The 17,721-nt window shown below is 40.8% G+C and overlaps 1 protein-coding gene across 2 annotated transcripts in view; it reads left to right on the forward strand.

Annotated features, from left to right (window-relative positions):
• The window catches only part of PIK3CB (phosphatidylinositol-4,5-bisphosphate 3-kinase catalytic subunit beta), a 68,623-nt gene that overhangs the window by 13,584 nt on the left and 37,318 nt on the right, over positions 1-17,721 (forward strand). For both annotated transcript variants that reach the window (XM_014870262.2, XM_014870264.2), the window contains exon 2: positions 6,407-6,523. The gene's annotated coding sequence lies outside the window, so the exon portion shown is untranslated. The remainder of the gene's footprint in view (positions 1-6,406; positions 6,524-17,721) is intronic.

A 17,721-nucleotide genomic window follows, 5' to 3' on the forward strand; every position in this document is an offset into this window, starting at 1 on the left:
CAAACATCTCTGTGGGTGTCACAAGGGTTGTGCAGGGTGCTGGCTTTGTCTGCACCTGCCTAAACTGCTGCTCAGGGCTTAGGCTGGCTCAGCTCAAGCCCTTGGGCTCACACTTCACATGTCGGTGAGGATTTCTTGCACACTGTAAAAGTTAACACATACCATCCATTTTAATATTTTGTGAAAGCCTAAAGTCTAATATATGTTTATCACACTAAAATGTACAAGCTGTACAGGGGCCAGGGCATTGGCCGTAAAAAGCTGACAAATTATACTATATCAAAAGCAGTTAAAAGTGATTACAAACTCTACTATATCAAAATTGTTAATAATAATTTGCAAAAGCCAATAGGCAATAATAAAAATACCCCAAACCATCCACATAATCAAATAACATTAAAAAAACAGATATGAAGAAGACTCTACTTCTAACCCTTCAACTATCAATAACTGTCACTTACTAAAACCACAAAACAAGAAGCTGTTATAAAAAAATGACACACAACTCTCAAAACTACAGATCTAAAAAAAACCAATCAAAAATCCAACCAAATGAAAGAATTCCCAAAACAGAAACAAAATTAAAAATGTTTAACTATATATAATCTTTGTATATTTAAGCAATACAACGACACAATATTAAAAAATTATTGTAATTAACCAATGGACCTCTAACTACAACTATGCACCCAACACTGTAACCATGTCTTTTATCCCTTATTAAACTTTTAAAAATGTAAGGAATAAACGCGGTTTCTCACACACATGCGTGTGTAGGTGAGGGTTGGGTGAGGAGTGTGGGAAGAGGAGCTCTGTGACCGCAGCTTCCAGTTCCTCAGTGCTGCTGGCAGAGCTGCACACGCGGTGAAGCAGCCTTGGGGAAGCTGCGGGCTGGCGGGGAGGTGGAATGGTGAGTGTGCCCTGGGAGGAGTTCCATCTTCACGGGGATGGGTGTGCTCAGTGGGAGCTCTGCAGTGCCTGTCCCAGCTCTGGAGCCGCTGAGCCCGTGCCCTGTGCTGGGTCACAGCTGGGAATGAGCAGCGCTGTCTGCTCGGCCCCGTCTTTGTGGGGCTCGGTAAAGCAGATGTGAGCGCTTGTTTGTGAGTCATGAGAAATCGCACAAACTGCTGCTTTTCTGAAATGCTCACACACAGCCTTGAACCGTGTGCTTTATGACCCATAGAGCAGCAGACAGAGTACATGCCAGCCCAGAGCCTCTCCGAGGGTGTTTTCTCATTCTGCACTTGTCATCAGAAGGGATCAGCGCTGGCAGCCAGCCCTCGAGTGCTGAGGGCACTGCAGGGTCTCCCTTAGCACAGACTTTGCCAGTCCCCATCTCAGCCCAGGCAATGACTGGCTGCCTGGCACACTCTGGGAGGAAAATGTGCTGTCTAGGAGCCTCTTTTTGTTAAGCTTCCTTAACAGTGATGTGTTCCCCTTCTGCTTTGCCCAGAGGCATTTCTTCTGAAGGTGACAGAGCAGGAAAAAAAAAAAAACAATTGAAGCGTTCTGGCAAAATAAAAATGTATTATTTTTGTTCAGGTTTCTGTTTGTTGATCTTAAATAGTGCAGGTGATTCCTTCTCATCTGGAACTATCTGTTCCTTGCTGCTTTAATGGAAAGTCCTTCATTTTCCAGTGCCAGTAAATGCCAACAGTCTTTTGCTCTTAAATTTGACTTTATAATAGGGAAAAAAGATTATTTGCCTCACAACTCCAATCAGATTGGATTCTAAGATACAATTAGTAGGAGGGTTACTGGGTCACTGAACCTTGACCACCATCAGGCAGGATGCATCACTGTGAGGGAGGGACACACTGTCCCTTCCTCCCAGATAAATTCAAACGTCAGTAACTGACACCTTGTTAAAAAAATCACTGTGTTCAAAATAAAGACTTGGTGAAAACTTGCCCGGTTGTTTTGATATTGTCTTGCACTTCTAAACTGAAAGGGAGCTCAGCAGCATGTGTAACCAAGTAAAAAAATGATTCATTGTAAAGTGTATTAGTCTGTGCTTGTGTGAATACAAATTGGTTTTAACCAAGCACTGCAGGGGATTTCACAGAGGTGAGCCAGGGCTCAGTGGGACAGAGCTCTGGGAAGAGTGAACAAGGCTTCCTCACACTGTCCTTCATTGTGGTGGGACACTGGGCTCCTGCCCTCACTTGCCCACTGGACAAATGTAATTATTATCGAGTTCTTCTTGAGGAAGGTATAACTGAATCTAGCTTCAAATCATGTTTTTAACTTAAAGAATAATTCTGGAAAATGCCAAGTTGTCTCTGTTTTGCCCATCTTCAGGAATAAGAAAGGATGTAAACTGACAGTTCTGACATGGATGTCTGTTTTGAACTCATTTGTGTTCTGCAATTTCTGTCTCTGTCTTTATGTGCTTTTTCTATGGCTGTTCTTGTGCAATGGGAACTTGTAGCTCTATGCCTATTCCGTTTTGGTTAGAAGATTTTGTATAAGATAGGTGGATTTCACATTTCAGAGATGTCTGAGGCTTTTTAAAGGATGTTACTGGTTTCTGACCAAGCAGCAACCCCTGAGAAAGCAGGACACTGTCCTGTGTGTAACAGTGTGCTGTCCATTGTCAGGATGGTGTTTTGTCTCTTGATGTTAGTGCAGAAATAAGTGCCACCTTTAAAAGGTCAAAACTTGTTTGTGCTGCTGAAGAGACTCTGGGCACTGCATTGTTAGGACAGTGCTTGTGCAGAGCTCTGCTGTCTGGATCAGCTGGCACACAACACTAGGCAATAGACATGAAGTATTTCTTTCAGATCTAGGCTTTAACCTGCATTTTCAGCCTGTGCACTCAGGTGTGCAGTGTGTACAAGCTGGAAGTTGCTGTCATTTAGGCAGATGTGCACTCCTGTGAGCTTCTCTTTTGCTCACTGTTTTACTTCCTGGACTTGAGTTGTGATGGCTTAATTACTGACAGTGAATGCTCTTGAAGAATTTTATGTCTGTTATTGTTGGAACTTAAGACTGAGTTGCTTTATATGTTTGAGTATATTTTTAAGTTGAAGATACTTGGTGTATTTACTGATGCTTCATATTTACTTTTTTTTTTGTCTCCGACTTGGTGAAATTGTTTCTTCATTGCTACAGCAGCTAATTTAGTGTGATCTTCAGCACTACTGAGAGCATGAAATGCTCAAGGCAGCTCTGAGGTGACCAAAGCTGTGAACCAAAAGCTTTAAAATACCCCAGCTGTGTATCACTGTCCCAAACATCTGCTAGTGCTCTCCTGATGTCTGCCTCAGTGCTTTCCTCCAGAGTAAGAGGTTTAATTGCAGAGAAGATACCCAAGAAGCTGCTATATTATGCCATTCAACCCACTCAAAATTCCTTATTCTGAAGTAAACCTGGAGCATCCTCTCCAACAGATGGATTTTTTGTGTACTCTGGAAGAACTGACAGTGCAGCAGCCTGTCTGATGAAATTGTTATAGAGCAGAAGACAGTAGGGCCACAATTAGCCCAGTAATTTCTGTGTGGCATTTTACATTGCTTTGGAATGATTTTTTTTCTCTTCTATTTTTCCTTTTCTCTGTCTTTGTGAGTGGCCTACTTCCTTGGCTTGTAATTGTTTATCTTTAACATTATGCCACCCAGGAGTTATAGGCAAAAGTTTCTTATAGCTATTCCTCCTTTCTTTCCTTGTGATATAATGTTTTTTGATCATACATTCATAAGTGATTCTTTGGACATAGGGAGTGTAGGTGAAGAACTGTAAAAAAATTTACTGTATTGTTACAGGCAGTTTGATTGCCACCACACAGTTTTAAGATTGCTGAATTGCCTCATAAGACTGTTAATGTTTTAGAAAAAACAAGTTACAGTTTACATAAAATCATTATCTATGTAATGAGGGTGTAATTAAAGGATTCATGAAAATGATTATTTTGCCAAATGCAATTTCTTATGCACAAGTTGCAGGCTGGAATGGAAAAGGATTTCTCTTGGGTCCCTGGTGGGCCCTGTCAGAAGAAGTCATATGGGTGTGTGCCCAAGGTGGTTTGGTGGTTTGTTTTTGGCTGAGTTCACACCCAGCAGACCCAGAGGAGAGGCTCTGTTTGTAATGTCCAGCTGCCAGTTCTGTTTTTCCCATGTTCCCCAGAGAGGAAAAAGAGATGTCTTCATTAGAGAGGCCAGTTTGGGAGGCAGTTCCTTCAAGTCTTTCTGATCTTGGTGGAGCTCCCAAAGATGATGCTGGCATATTTCTTACATAGTTGGAGTCCTTGCTGGCTGTTCATGGTCAGTAAAAGGCCAGCAGAGTTTGTACCCTGTCTGTTGGGCGTAAGCAGCCTTTGGAAAATGCTCCACTCTTGGTGTGAGGGTGGAAAGTGTCCTGTCTGCCCACGGTGTGATCTGCAGCCCATTGATACCACCTCTGTTAACCCCTGCTCTGCTGCTCTGAAAAATGGGAAAGTTTGGTTGGTGAGAAAAAAAGGCTGCATCCCCTCATCCTCCAATGAAGGGTTTGTTTCTCATGCTTGAGTATAGCAATGGGTGCTTTGGTTGTGTGCTTCAGAAGTGGTTCAAGGTCTCAAGGGCTGGCTGATCCCCTGCAGTCGGTTGTGGAGGACCAGCCTGTTATCAGTGTGCTGTGTGAGCTGCAGAGATACCAAGTGCTGTGAGAAAAGAGGGGAAACAGGACAGGGAGCTGTGGTGAAGGCAGAGACTGGGGTGAACACAGGCACTGTGACAGGAGCTATTCACAATGCAGTGGTTTGTTTAAGCTGTGCAATTTATAGACCCTGGGTAATTTCTGGGCCCTCACCATCTGATTTATCATCATGTGTCTAGTTAGCCATTGACCTCTAGAAGTTTGGGATATCCAACTTTTAGTCAAAGAGTATCCTGCTCCTGCCACAGGGTTATGGTTCAGTCACACACTGTGGTCCTTGTTTGAGGGGCCACAGGTCATGCAGGGATTCTTCCTTGGGTGGAATTCTGTTCTCATGCCTGTTAGCTATAGTAGGATGCATTTCACACTCCCTCCTAAGATCCTGCCTGCTGGCCAGTCACTTTTGATTCGGATTTTTCTGATTCCACAAGCACAAATATTGATATGGCTGTAAAACATGAACTCCAGGCTGGTAGTTCAGCCTTGGTTCTGTGGGATTCACACTGTTGCTTTGTCCTTGCAATTTCCAAATTTGTCTTCGTTTTTCTCTAGTCTTTTTTTTTCTTGTGTGTGTTCCCTGCTGTTGGCTCCTAGACATTAATTATGAGAAGTTTTTGGACTAGCTCATACCTCTGTAAATAAATCAAATAACTCAATGTGTCTGCGTTGGTTTATTGCACATCAGGTGAAAATCCATTTTGGGACAACACCTTTGTATACCAAAAGGTTGTGCATGGAGCAGTAACTTAACTTTTTTTAGACTTAACTATGTGGGGCAGTAAGTATTTATCCCTCAAAGCCACCGAAGAGTCTGAGTTGCTTCAGAGGTCTCCACATGCCAATTCCTAGAGAAATTCTGCTGTGTGTGGGACGGGGCAGTGAGAGTCCTCCCTCCCTCCCCATACTGCTGAGTTCTCACGAGCACGGTGGGACGTACTTGATGTGGTTTAGAAAAATAATTGTTTATGGGAAGTGCAGTGTAGTTACACATCTTGTGCTCTGTGGCTTAGCCTACAAACCTGGAGATAACATCAATGCAAACTGACAGCACTGCTCAGAGGGGAATGAAGTGGTTTTTGTCTATTCTCTCTATTGAGAGCTTGATTTGCAGGGTGAAGCTGAGGGGGATGATGTCTTGGCTCTGTGGAGATGTCTTGCCCTGAACAACTGCAGGGTGTTTGTTGCTCAGAGACCTTCTGAACCCTTCACACGTTGAACTGTGAATAGGAATATGGGATCATCAACTCAACTTCTCCATAGTAGAACTACAGATGGTATTACACTCTTAAAATAAAAAACACCAAACAAACAAAACCTCCACCAAAATCGGCTTACAGCCCAGAGGACAAAGAGAAAATGTGCTTAAGATAATGAAGGCAACTCTGTCTCCCTTTTTTTGGCTTTAACTGCAATGGACATCTGCTGGTCTGATTCAAATTAAGTGTGCAAAAATTTGAAAATATTTGTAACAGCTAAGGATCTTTTTGACTAATTCATGATCACAGAACTTATTAGAATAAATGGCATATTCAAATTATTACTTCCTCTCTTTCCTTTCTCGTAGCAGAGTGTTTGTGGATTTGACATTCCTTTAATTGTTAGATTAATCCCATTGTGTAATGGCAATGTGGTGCTGTAGTATTTGAAGGCAGTAAAATAGTGATTATTTAGGTATTTCTGCACAGAAAGTTGGTGCAGCTTTTAAACCAAATACACTTTATTGGTTTTCTCATTTGGTCAATTACATTATGTTGTGTTTTGCTTTTTTCAGATCACATTGAGGTCATCTTGTTGAGTCTTCTGAAAAAAACAAGAATAATAGGAAGAAAATGTTTAATAAAAGTATCTTCGCTACACAGTCAAACTGAAACAGGAAAGTTTCATTAGAGTAAGTATTACAGGGCTGGGAGTTTTTAGGGTTGTTTTCTGTTATCTTTTACTTGTAAAGTCAGCATGGTTATTAGGCTTTTATTGTATTTAACTTTGTTATATTAAAAATATAAATGGGTGACTCTGCACTCATTTCAGTTGATCAGCTGATAATGGACTCATGGATTCCCACTGAACCATCTTCCCTCTTGGGAGTAGTTGTATCTTGTGAAATTGAGATGGGTTTCAGGTTTTTCTCTTGGCTGCTGTGTATGCTGGCTATGGTTTTGAACAGGAAGTTGTCTGGTATAGATATGAGCCCCTATTTGCTGCAACAAGTTCAAGCACTGCTTGTATTTTCCAAGGAGTTTGAAAAGATACTTTTTTTTTTTTGTCAGTAACTCTACAGTCATGTCTCTTCTGAGTGACTTGAATATTTTTGTTGTCATTATTATTTGTCCTGTATTGTGGTTCCATCATTCATCAAACTTGCTTAGGTTTTCAGTTTATTAATGTCAGATACATCTTTCATTCAGTGCTTGTAGTTCATTTCCAGCTGCTGTGAATTCTGGGCTGACACATGTGTCTCATTTCTGATAAAAGAAGCCTCTCTACCTAATGCACCGTACCAGATAAATATATATTTATATCCTGATGTAGTGTAATTCTTAATTTCTGTATACTTCCTGTGCTTGAGGTGAGAAATGTAATCATTTTTCTGCCACTTTGCATTGGATTTGTCAGATATTTAAACATATTTGCCTTAGAAACTGGGAAAAAACTGCCTATGTCTGATGCATTTTACTCATGCTGTGTGTTTGTGTGACTGTAATTCTGCAGGAGTCTCTGGAAATACTCCTGAATGCCTGGTTGGGAATGAAAAAGATCTGGCCATTAGAACTGAAAGGGAGGGATGAGAAGTTGTTTTAGTTTACAAGAATTGTATTTTGGCATATTGCTTTATTAGCAAGAGGAAATGACTCCTCTTAGCTTCTTCTTTAAACGTGGATGTGTAGAGGGTGTCATAGTTTGGGTAGAAAAATGTCTGTGGAACCTAATCAGACAAAAAAAGCTTTTCATACTTGGTGTTTTTAACAAAGTGTTTCTAACTGACAGAGCAATACATTTGGATTGATTGAATTCCTGCCTTAAACTATAAAATTTTCAATTCAATGTGGATTTAAAGAAGTTGATATGTATTAGTTCCCTTTCTCTAAGTACTTGAAAGAAATGCTACAATTTTTAGTCAGCACATTTGAATTTACATCAGTTCCTGATCTAGGCCAAATGTCAAATGACTGGTAAATAGTCATGTGCAAAGTTCTTGTGGCACCTGACTCTGAATTCTGACCCCTGAAGTTTTCAGGACTGTGTTACGTGGAGGTATTTGTCTTTTATTGCCTTATTACATTACACAGTAGAAATACAGGCACCTGTTCACAGTGTCCCAGTACAAACAAACAAACCTATTTGCTGTCTTCACACTTGGTTTGACAAGTTAATTCTTGACTCTGGTAAAACGGATAAACAATCAAGTTGCAACTGAGCTCCCCAAACAAATAAAGTGAAGAACATCTACTGGAGATAGCTTTAGTCATTTTAAATCATTGTATTTAGGCTTGTGCCTGACACAAAACTTGCTCAGGTGTTCAGCAGTCAGTAAACTTGTCTTTCTTCCCTCCCCACCCCCTTTTTTTTTTTAAGAGACTCAGAGAATTCCATTGTTACAACTTCAAATTAATTCAGATTTTTCCTTTCTGGGGAAGTGTTTTGCAACCTGCTTGCTTGTTTTTAGTTGGACATTTGTGTATACTTGTGTGCCTTTTGATCATCACAAAGTATTTTGCAATTGGAATTTTAAAATTAAATTACTAAGAGCATTAAAATAAAATCTGAGCAGCATCTCTAATCACAGTTGAGAATCCAGGTGGAGTCCTCATGAAATCTTGGAAGCAGATGCTGAATCTCAGAGCTGGAGAAAAGTAACCCCAGGAGCAGTCAGGCCCTGCTGAGGGGATGCTGAAGGCTCCAAGGGTTGCTGCATTTCTGTGGAGCCTCCATCCATGGAAACTTGCAAAATTAATTGTGCAGGCTCCTAAGCAGCATGCTTTACCTTCAGTGTTGGAGCTGAGCTTGGGACCAGCTGACTCCCAGAGGCCCCTTTCAGGCTGAATAGTCTGTAATTCTTATATAATCTTAAACATTTTTGGTCCTTGTGATGAATGGCCAGGGTTACTTTTGGCTTTATTACCTTTAACTTCATAACAAGAGGGGGTTTTAGGATTGTGTTTTTCTACTGCATGGCATTGTATTTCAACTTGTCTTTATAAATGAATTTCATGAAAAAGATGTATAAAATACCTCTAAATATTTGCATCAGAGTTGAGTTGTTGGATTTCCTCCAGTGCTTGGTCAGTCCTTGACCAGTCCTGTCCATGTAACAAATGGCTGAGCAGCCACCTCTGAATCTCTGTGATGGGGCATTGAAGCTGGTGTTGGAAGAAAAATAACTGCAAAAATCCAGACCAGATTATGTAAGAAACAGACCCCATCAGGAACAATGCCTGGCTTGATGAAGCATATAAAATTGATATTTTTTTCCTTTAAAGGGTCTCTTTCTACTTTGTAGGATCCATGGCATCCCTGTATGAGACTTAAGCACAGTCAGCTTGTGTGTTTTGGTCTATTTTGCCCTCCCTGTAGTTGAAAATTTCACTCCTCATTGATATTCAATTGGTTTTAATTATTTCACTGATTCACCTTCCTCTGCAGATGCATGCAATCTGTCTGCTGGAGAATAATCCCCTTTCCTAGAGGCTTTGATCAAAATCAAATAAATAATTAAAAAGTGAATATTTTAGTCCCTATACGAAGAGGTATCTGCTTATAGGAAAACCTGAGTTTCTGTTTTGAACTTGTTGTATAGTAGAATGTTATCTAGATGTAAGAGCTGCTGATGAGATTTGATGGTCTAGGTCCATTTGTACAATTCCAAAGGAGAGGAAATATTAGCTATTTATGTATTTAAATGTCTTATAAGTGGAATGTTTCCTTTGTGTTTACAGCGGAATAAAAAATATATTTTGAGTGGTAGAACAGCAAGGAAATCCCAGAGAGCAGAACTAATCCTGGTTTATCATTTCCTAGTTGTGTTGTCAGACTGTTAAGAAGTCAGCTAGAATTCTTGTTTAGCAAAGGGAGGATAAGGCCCCTACAGTTTACTTAGTACAATAAATCATTAAAAGCACAGATTATTAATGCCTCTTTTCAGATTCTGGACAGAGACATTGCGCAGTAGTTCTGATAATAGCTTGGGCTGTTAGAAAGCCAGGCCTTTAGGCTGTAGTTTTGCCTACATTTTTTGAAATGATCTTAAGAGCTGTCAAGTGGCCAGGCAGCCCTGAGGCTGTGAGGAGCTGTCACTGTGCCACTCCTCTTGCTTCTCTCTGCACCATCACTGTGCTGGCACGGGCACTGCTGCAGCTTTATGGAAACACCTGACTCGCCTGGCTTCAAATGACATTTTATTCTGCTTCAGCTCCTTCTCCTTTCCCATTCAGTCTGACTGTTCAGTCCTCCTCCTTCCCTTGTGTCCCCTCCATTCACCTGTCCTGTTAAGCTTGGTTTTGTTGGCTTGTTTGTTTAAAATATCCAAGTGAGCATGCCATCATTTCAATGTTTTGTCTATTCTTGGAGCTCAACATACCCTAATATTTCATGCTGGCCTAGTGATGCCATTTGAGTTTTTTCTTTTTCTTTTCTTAACGTGATTTTTTAATAATCTTGCCATAACTGCTCCTGAATACCTTCAAATAAAGATCTGCTCTTATATTACCTCCTTACTAAAATTATCTCAAGTTTCATTTCCAGGTTGGGAAAAAGGCAGCACTCCCTCCCTGTAGTTCATGCAGTATCTACAGTGCTGTGCAGGGTCACAAGGGAGTTACCTGGTTGTGAACTCACCAGCTCTAATCTTTTCCCAAATCTTCAGTCTCACTTTTCTGTCCTGGAACGTGCTGTACAAATGCATTGCCTCTTGTATCAGGGCCCACTCTGCCTCCTGCTGCTGTTGAACGTTTTCCAAAATATCTAAGAGGGCTGTTTAGAAAAGCTTCTGAAGGTGTTTCTACCAGATGTTTTCTCACAGCCCAGTTGATATAGAATACTGAATAACTGGCCTGGGCTTTTTTCCTTTGAGCTTTTCTCCTTTTCCTCTCCCTGAGTCTGTTGGTCAGGGCATCAAATGAGCTGTTACTCATATGACAATGTTTTTCTAATCTGCTGTTTTCTTCCATTCCTTTCTATTCCTTCCTTCTCAGCCATGCAGAACTGCATTCCAGCCAGCTGAAAGGCAATGTTTTATCATGATGTCCCCAGCTTCAGTGTGATCCAGTGATTGGATGCTTCCAAAGACAATTTCACACAGCAATATTGAAATGTGAAAGGAGTTTTTCTTCTCCCTGCAGCTCACTTTACTTGCACGATTCAAAAGGATGGCCTGAAACTCTTTATTTCTATTTTAATGTCTCCATGCAGTGATTTCAAGGTAGAGCAGAGGATGGCTGTGAATTAGCTGTGAGAGGCTGGTTTTGTGCTCATCATGAATTACGTGCTGCCTGTGAATTGTCAGAAGTCTGGGACTTAGGTTTTATTCACTTGTTCAGTTCATCATTTTTGGAGGGAGCAGCAGATGTGTGTATTTGCCTGAGTATAAAGTAACAGGAAGTAAAATTTTCCTTCTTTCCTCATTGTTCAAGCCAAGTCTGTAAGTTCTGAGTCTGGAATAATATTTTAGTAGTGTTGTTCTCTACATGACTTGTTTTCCAGGAAAAGAATTCCAAAGACAATCTCATTTGCAGCTAGTTTTTAAATGATACTTTCATTGAATTGTAGAATAATTTTCATAAAACCTAACCATCTGTTCAAATGAAGTTACTTTAAATTAAATTTTAATTTGTAACCAGTTAACATGTCTGCATTTTTTTATATCTCTGAGTCCTGTGTAAGTCAATTGCAAATTCAGGTGCTCAGCATTTCTTGAAAACTGGGCCACTTTTATTTAGAGGCATTAATATCTGAGTAGAAACTGCATTCACTGTGGGTTTAAAATCCTGACTTCAGTTTTTAAAACCTGGTGTATAAGGCTATGGGTACACCAGAGGAATAAAGCTACAGGAGATGAATAGATAAAATAATTAGGGATCTGGGATAAAAAACCCTAATGAAATAATCTTTGTTGGTGGAAAATTAGTTGTATTTCATGAGGAGAATGAGAGAATCTAGACTTGAAGGCTGAGAGACCACTCTTAGTACCAGTGTGAGCGTTGTGAGGGAAGGAGGCCTTTGAAAAAGGCCTTTCAAGTTTTCTGTACATAGATATTTTTAGAAAACTAAATGGTGATATTTTTATTCTGATTTCTGGAGGAACCCTGACTAAACGGACATTTAATTTTCCATTCCATAGGGCCAGCTCATGTGGCAGTTGAACTAAACTGCTGGGGAATATTTATAGTACCACATGATCTTTAACAAAAACTTTCCAGCCTACTTTTCAGATGTCTTGAATTCTTAAAATCTTTCCTATTGTAGATAGATACCCATGACATTTGTGGAGTGGAAAGATCTCCATTTCGCTGATTTAGGCGTTTGTATGTATCATCAAGTTGATTGTATTTTATTTTCATATTAGGAAGCAGTTTGGATAGAAATTCACCTGTGCAACTGTAGAAGGCCAGAGCCTGAAGTGGGTTCACACTTTAGGGTAAAATGAGAATTGCCATGGCACGGTCTGCAGGGGTTTCCATGGTCTGCAGTGGCACAGACCACACTTGAGTTACCAGTGCATGGGGTTCTGGTTTTAAAAGGCTCATTACTGGTCCTGTGTGACTGGAGAAGAGTGAACAGTAAATACAGTTTTTAGTAGCTCATGTTGGAATAGGTGGTGCTTGCTCCTGTCACATTAAACTTTTAGCCAAACCTTGGCTGCAGTTCGCTCTCTGCAACTCCCTGAAAGGTGGTTGTAGCCAGGTGGGGTTGGTCCCTTATCGAGGTGACAACTGTGACAGGAGGAGAGGACACAGCCTTAAGCTGCACCAAGAGAAATATAGGTTGGATGTCAGGAAAAGGTTTTTTACTGAAAGGGTGATCAAGTACTGGAATGGTCTGCCCGGGGAGGTGGTGGAGTCCCCATCCCTGGATGTGTTTACAACAAGACTGGATGTGGCACTCGGTGCCATGGGTCAGTCGGGGTGTTAGGGCATGGCTTGGACTCGATCTTCGAGGTCTCTCCCCCCGTGGTGATGGTGTGATTCCTCGTTAACCCCAGTGTCACCCTGTGCCTGTTCTGTAGGGTGAGGGCCGTGTTCTCACCGCACCCTGCCGCTCCCGGGCCACGGAAAACTGACATGGTTGTTGCCGCTGGTTTCCATCGTGTGCCTGCGGCGGGATGGGAGGGCACGGCCCGGAAAGGGAAAAGCTGAACAGCGCTGCTCTGGCTGTGGTGGCACTCAGAGACAGCTGAGCTGCCCTCAGGGCGGGACAATGAGACAGGAGCCATGATGGGATGGGATGGGATGGGATGGGATGGGATGGGATGGGATGGGATGGGATGGGATGGGATGGGATGGGATGGGATGGGATGGAACAGGGCTGATGAGGGGAGAGGGTTGAGCTGGTGCCCAAAGTGCCGCTGTCACAGCCTGTGGCAGTCCCGGGCAGCTCTCGGACACTGCCCTGGGCTCCAGAACAGCTCCTGGGAATTTGGTACAGATTGAGGAATAGAAGAGGATGCAGTTGTACAGAGCTGTGAACTGCCCCGATCTAATGCATATATTCAGACTCCTTTCCCATCTTTCTGCTAGGTTCTTTTCCCTTTTTCCTTCTCAAATATTTCATTTATAGCTTGCTCATCTTTTTATAGTACTAGATGTTTACATGGTTAGAAAAATGATTACAATAATTGTATTGTATAAGTGCTTAGTGTTTCTCCTACTTAGACTACGTGATGTGCTGCTGCTGTTTCCTAGAAAACGACTGTGGTTAGATTGTCATCTCGTCTGTTCTGGACAGTAAGATACTGTTCAAACACTGCTCTTTGTGTCTGAATGGGGTGGCCCTTTTCACTACTGCAAGACTTTGGGGTTTTTTTAGCCCCTTGACTGCCACATGGCAGCGCACGCAGTAGATAAAGAGCTGTATTGATCACAGTGATGATTGTCTTGGATGTGTGCTCAACAGATGTAACAACTTATTAGGGAAACCAAAAATCTGCATCAGGAGAGCACCCTTAGTTTTTGCATGTCCAAACCAAGTTAGCTTCTGATATTTGTCCTTTATGTAAATATTAATGGGTTTAGTGAAAATTTAATTTGAGCTGTAGATATTTATGGGCCCTTAAAATGCACCTGTGTTTAGAAGAAGTTTCCTTACTTCTTAAGGAAAATTACTTTTTAATGTATAAATTATCTTCCCCTCCAGCTTTTTGCCATCTGTTTGGGATGATAGCATACTGATTTCATCCTGAGAGAACTGACAACATTTCAGGGGTGGGTGACATAATTTCAGATGTGAGATAGCTCTTCTAAAGACTTTCCAAAAACTTGGTGCTTAGGAGAATAAATGCTACCAGAGATAACAGGACAACAACATTTTCCTCTGACACTGCAATATATGTGCATTTATAATTACCACCTTCTTTGTAGCTACTTTTATTTGTGTTTTGTTAGTATTCTTCTGGATTATAGTTCAAGATAAAGCATTGAACGTTACATTGGAATTTATGTTGGTGTTCTTTTAACAACAGAAAAACCGATCTCAGAGGATGAGTGATAGGGGATTTGTGGTGAGTTCAGAAGTAAAGGATTTAATGACACAGTGTGAGTTTTCATAATTGCTGCATTCTTCAAAAAGTTGGTTTTAGGAGAATTTATCTGATGCAGATAAATGCTGAGTCAATGCTTGACAATTCAAGTGGATTTGGTACTTTTTCATGTCTAAGTCTTTTGCTGATATGATAAATTATTTTCAAAGGAGAGTTCATTGCAATGTTACTCCATGTCTCATTTCTGGCAGTGCTCCAGACAGGCTCTATGTGAGCATGTTCTTGGGCAGCTCTTAATTTCAGGATAACCTTACAAACTCCCTCCCATGCTTATCCTTTGTATCTCCTTGCTTGGCACTGTCTGATGTCACATATTTGTACCTCCTGGATTTAATTCCTGTCTGTGTGCAAGTCAAACTGCCCAGCACAGGTAAAATGGATTTAATTCCTGTCTGTGTGCAAGTCAAACTGCCCAGCACAGGTAAAATGGATTTAATTCCTGTCCGTGTGCAAGTCAAACTGCCCAGCAAAGGTAAAATGGATTTCACCAGCTCTGGCTGCAGTGGTGGGAAGCCTTTGCAGCTGAGTGGTCCTGGGCTCTCAGCAATGTCCTGAAGGAGTCATGATGGATTTGAGCTTGGCACAAGATAGGTCTGCCTGCCTTCAGGAAAATGGGTGGGTAGTTTAGAACGAGAACACAGCCTCAGTGTGTAGCCACAGGTTCTGAAATCCTACTGATCCTTTAGTCTAAAGAATAAGTTTGGAACTCCTGGGGATGTTCTGGATTTTCTTAACCCAGGACTTACGATTTTAGTTCTGTTTTGATTAGGGGCAAAACATGAGTAGGCTGCAATTCACATAAAAATATGTGCAGCTTACTTCTGACTGTGTCTGTCCTTAAACTATTTTAGAAATCAATGAAGAAGCAGCCTGCTTCTGTTAGCCCTTCTTTTTCTTTGTTTTTTTCCTTTCCAAGTGGTCTTGTTGATTAAATGATGAGATGTTTTTTGCTGGGAGGTGAGGAGAAAACTGTAAGGTCTCCTGGCTTCTGGAATGAGACTGTTAGCACCAGAGCAAATTCTTTTGTCTGCCTAGAGATGGCAAGTCCTTTAAAAACCACAACAGCAACACCCAACTGAGAAATCCTCTTTTAGGGCTTCTTCTTTGTGTACATTATATATATAAATGTAAAGATGAGTAATAAATTTCCTTTTTCTGCAGGTGTTCTACTCATCTGTGTTCCATTTATTTGCATTAGTGTAAGCAGCTCTGGCAGAACTGCTGGTATATTAAAATACAAATTGATAAGGAGAGTGAGTGTGTGGGCACACACACATATATATGAATCTGGAATTTGTAGGTTAAAGCTTAGAGAGAATTTACATGGGAAGGTTTGAATGCTGTCTGTCAGTACCACCTGTGCCTTAGAAAAGCATTTTGTATTGGGCTTTGCTCCTGTGAAATTCCAAGTCATTGATTAGACACTTGAGGAGCCAAGGTTAAGTGCTGGTTTAATTACTTCCTTCTTTTGTAAGTGAGGTTGTTGTTGATGTGGCAGTGGGCAGGAATAGCTATGAGATTAACAGCCTGAAATAGCTTTTTATTATTATTTGAATTGTTGTTTTTTTTCCTTTAGCTGGAAGTTGTTTAAAATGTCTCTGGTGCTGTTGCTCCCAATCCAGATGGCTTTTTGCCTTTGTTTCAGTTCCTAGATGTGATATTGTTAGTTAGTCACCAGTGCCACCAGACATGTCCCAGTTGGGGCTGTGACTCATCCCCAGAGCTGCTGTGGGTTGGCAGTCTTGTGTTTCTCAGGATAAAATCTGGTTCTCTCTTGGCCCCTGTGATGTCAGCTCTTGGGGCAGAAACAGGGTGCTGGCTGCAAAACACACTGACCTGCTTCCTTGAGGAAGGAAATATTAAGTAAGTGCCTGAAAGCAAGAATAGCTCCTCAGCATGCTCAGATTGGCAAGATGGCTTGTCTTCCCTTTTTAATTGAAAATGCAAATGGAATTCTAAAAGATTCTGGTGTCTGAGCTGGAAATCTGTAATTATAAACAAGTACAAGAACTTTATAACTGGGTGTTGTGGTGTTTGGGCTCCAGGATATGGAGCAGCGTTTTAAAGTCTTGTTTCTTTGAACATTTTAAACTCCTGTTGATTCACCAAAATGGGTTTAACAGCTGCAACTGTGAAAAACGTATAAAAGAGGATGAAAATAGAAAAGATACACTGAATTAAAGCAGGAATGAACTGTATACAAAATAACTACATAAAACAGATTTCCTTGCTGCTGTACCTGTCCAAAAATTTGTAATGGAAATACCTCTTTATTTTACCCTCAGGACCACAGAAAATAACTGCAAATATGTGCATCCAAATATGAAAAATGTATAGTATTATTATTTTTCACTGACTGCTAATTGGAGTTAGAACAGAATTGCAGCCAGCATTTTATGAGTACAAGTAACTGGATGGAGGAAAACAAATAGTATCCCTTTAAAATAGTAGCTTGTGGAAAACATACTAATTGGTAATGAGGAATTACACATTTTTTCTGAGCTTGTTTTTTGGGTAGATGCTGTGTTATTCCAATAACAAAGTCTGTGCTGGGTGCAATGATGAGGAAATATTTTATTTCTTTCCTTTAGACACCTTAGAGCTCACACACCATGCTGAGCTTTGCACATCCAATGATGAATGGATGGATTTGTAAACTGTGGTAATTCATATAAAATACCTTCTGATTTGTTATTTTTACCACACTACCACATCCAATTATTTTTGCATTAATTCAATCTCCTCAGTGTAGTGGACCTTTTTGGAGGAAAATGTGGACATAATGGTGGTAAAACTATTATTTGATAGTGATGATGGTAGGAGCTCCCTAATTATTGCTTCTATTGACAAAAAATCTTTTTCCTTATGTATTTATGCTTTCTGAAATTTCAAGGAGTTTTATTTGGCAATAATGAAAATTCTGATATATTTTTCTCTAGTACAAACAAAATATGAAGTGATCCATGCATTAGTGTGGTTACAAGATGTGTTGGCAGCTTGTGCTGGTCCTCACAGCTGTGCTAAGGCCAGATGGAAAGGTGTAGGAATGATTTGGGTCTTGATATTCAGTGTATTTACGTGGCAGTTAGAGGTGGGATGGAGTTTGTTGTCAAATACCTGAGGCAGCTTTGAACTGGCAAGTTGATTTTTGTGCTACTGGCATCATCTATTGTCTGTTGTGGGGAAAGGAAGGACTAATTGAAGTATTGGAAAGCTGCCAGTGGAGTTGACCATTCTGACATTTTCTGTACAAAGGGGGTGATTTCCCACATCCTGTGCTGTGCAACAAGAATTCTAAAGGTGTAGGGGTAACTTGTCTATTAAAGTGCTTTATAACA

Source organism: Sturnus vulgaris, chromosome 10 (assembly GCF_052056855.1).
Source record: "Sturnus vulgaris isolate bStuVul1 chromosome 10, bStuVul1.hap1, whole genome shotgun sequence".
Classification (NCBI taxonomy): Eukaryota; Metazoa; Chordata; class Aves; order Passeriformes; family Sturnidae; genus Sturnus; species Sturnus vulgaris.